At 42.3% G+C, this 3,028-nt stretch overlaps 1 pseudogene; it reads left to right on the forward strand.

The window, feature by feature from the left end:
* Window positions 1-753: 753 nt before the first annotated feature.
* Window positions 754-2,528, forward strand: LOC142426697 (tRNA (adenine(58)-N(1))-methyltransferase non-catalytic subunit TRM6 pseudogene; annotated as a pseudogene).
* The last annotated feature ends 500 nt before the right edge of the window (window positions 2,529-3,028 follow it).

Genomic DNA, 3,028 nt, shown 5'->3' on the forward strand with positions numbered 1-3,028 from the left:
CTGTTTTTCTTTTTAATTTTCTAACCTATGAACCCAAAATGCCTAAAATAAGAGCTGGCATATAGTAGAAACCTCCATTTGTTGTATGTATGGGAAGAATCTCTGAAGAAAGAAAAATAAGTGAGCCCAAATATACATGGAAAATGAAAGGTGAAATTCACACCAAGTCATCAAAAGGAGCAGGGAATTCGTTGTCCGACCATCGGTCAAACAACCACTCCCATACTACAGAAAAATCTCCAGCATGACGTCACAGATAGGGCTGGGTCAACCCTGGCTTCCCATACCCACTGAGTGAACATGGGAATGAATACCATGGACCAAATCTAGTCCACACAGTGGATGGTATCACCCACCCTTTGCCATCTCGGGATAATCAGCACACTAAGAAAGAGGAGTGGACCTGACAGGACTCTTGAACAGAACAGGAGCCTAACGAAGGAGAGACTCAATCATTATAGGTTTCCCACAATACTCTAGGGCCTCAAGAGGACACAAGCCCCATACCTATATGCTTAGATAGCAATACAGGTTGCAACCTGACAGCACCAAGTCCAACACTCAGCTCTGGATTCTCAGTAGTAGCCTGGGTCTAAAGAATCTGGAGTAGTGTGTGTGTGTGTGTGTGTGTGTGTGTGTGTGTGTGTGTGTGTGAGAGAGAGAGATTTCTTCCTCTTCTTGCTTTTTTTTCATGAACAATTATCACAACCATATGGAAGAGAACCATGGTGGTTGACCACACACTTGGTAACCATGGCAGTTAGAGTTCAGGATGGGGGCATCCACAAAAAACAGAAGCCAGGTGTGGTTTAGAGGCTTGTGTCATGTTCTGTTGTTTGTTGGCTGGTTTTATTTTCTTATTTGAATATTTGAATAAGGCACAAGTATAATGACACCTGCCAACAGATATGCAGTAACTCATATTTTCCCATAACGCTCTATTGACCAGAGATATTGGCATCTCCACCCTTGTGCATTCACATACTTTGTTTTCCATCTCCCTGGGATGCCAACTTTTCTTACACAACCCAGGTATCCCCATAACTACAATATCTACAACTGGCATGTAAAGGCCACAACCTACACCATTGCCATGTTATCAAGGAGAGGCAACTATAAAAACAACGAAATGTCTCAGACACAATGGACAATTTCAGTTCACATGAAGAAATGAGATAGAATAGCATAAAGGAGTGACCTGTGCCCTGAAGAAAGAGACTTTCATGAGGAATAAATGGCACTGGATGTAGAGAAAGGGAATTCAGAAGAAAAATTCTTAGGTACTTTAATAAATGGAGGGAAAGATGAAAGAGCTATGGAAAGAAAGAAAGAAAACCAGAACAAACAATTGACCACCTACAAGAGGAATCTAACAAAATAAACAAAAATTAGAAACCATACAAAGCTAGTGAATAGAAATCCAGGAAGTGTCTGCAGCTGGAAAGCAGAAGCAGCACCGAGCACCAGGGCAGTGCTGACTGGACATTTGTGGTCTCTTAAAGTTTTCAGTTGAGAGAGACTGGTGCGAGTGACAATAGCAGAGGAAAAGGGGGAAGGGCCCAGCATAGTAGAGAAGCCCTCAGAGCATCACAGAGAAGCCAGGAGGGTTGCCAGATCCACAGCCCCAGCAGCCCAATCCACAGTCTAAATGGCCCAGAGACCACTGCATCCACAATGGTGAGTTTGTGGAGCTGAAATGTGATGGTTGAGTGGATATAAAAAAACAACTTATGAGAGCCAGTGGTTATCTCTGGATAAGGTCATTGCCCATAGTTGTGGAATGACATTTACAGTGACTGGGGGAGAAAGTCTTCAGGACAAGAAGAAGACCTCACTTCAGGCACCAAAGAAGCAGGTACTGACATTCAAAACAAAATCGATGATGGGAAATCTCAGAAACTTGCGCAAGATGACAGAAAAATTTAGAGGGACAAGGACTATAAAGGAGATGCAATAATTCAGCAGTTAATTGAAAATAGTACAAATTTGTGAAACAAAAAAAGGATTTTCTCAAGATAAATGTATAAAAAAGAAGAAATAAAAAAGAAACCATTGTTATGGTGGTGAATTCATCCAGCCTTACTCTGCTATAATGCAGAGAACCTGGGAAAACCAACCGCATGAGATACAATACCCTAGTTCACATGTGGATATTAGGGAATATCTGTGCTGGCAATAAAATAATTGTAATGGAGGAGACCTGTGCAGGTTGGGCTGAGTGCAAGGTTGGAATGCATGAGAAGTGTTGGCTCCATTATTAAGCTCTTCCCTGGAAGTGAACCTGTTCAGGCAGCAACATCGTGTGTTGAATTTCCCAAATAATTCCTCTGTCTCCTTATGAATTTCCTCTCAACAAAGTGGACAGTCTTCTAAATGGGACCTTGTCATCCGACGTGTTGTCTCCCAAGCCCAAAGACAATGCCTCCATTGAAGCAAGTCATGGTGCAGTTGGGGAGAAACAGACACGTGACCAGGACAATGTGGACAGCATTGTCAACGCCCCAGATAGCACTCTCCCCGAGGAGTAATAAACAAGGGAGAGGTCTCCTGAAAATCCAGACTAAGAAACCTAACGGGAGAGGGGGGGTGGGGTGGAAGTGATAGTGTTCAGGAAAAGGAGCGGCGAAAAGAAGAGCAGAGTAAGACTTTTAGAAACTGCTGATCTGCTGAAAGAAAGAACCACCAATTGTCGAATTGTAACAAGTCATTCCCAACCTCGTCAATTCTTCACTCATTTAGGTAGGCATAGTACTCCATTGTGCATATACCAGAGTTGTTTCTTTTGTTTGTTTTTTTAACATTTTATTAGGGGCTCATACAACTCTTATCACAATCCATACATATACATACATCAATTGTATAAAGCACATCTGTACATTCTTTGCCCTAATCATTTTCGAAGCATTTGCTCTCCACTTTAGCCCTTTGCATCAGGTCCTCTTTTTTCCCCTCCCTCCCCGCTCCCTCCTACCTCATGAGCCCTTGATAATTTATAAATTATTATTTTGTCATATCTTGCCCTATCCGG

The sequence above is a fragment of the Tenrec ecaudatus genome, chromosome 14 (assembly GCF_050624435.1).
Source record: "Tenrec ecaudatus isolate mTenEca1 chromosome 14, mTenEca1.hap1, whole genome shotgun sequence".
Classification (NCBI taxonomy): domain Eukaryota; kingdom Metazoa; phylum Chordata; class Mammalia; order Afrosoricida; family Tenrecidae; genus Tenrec; species Tenrec ecaudatus.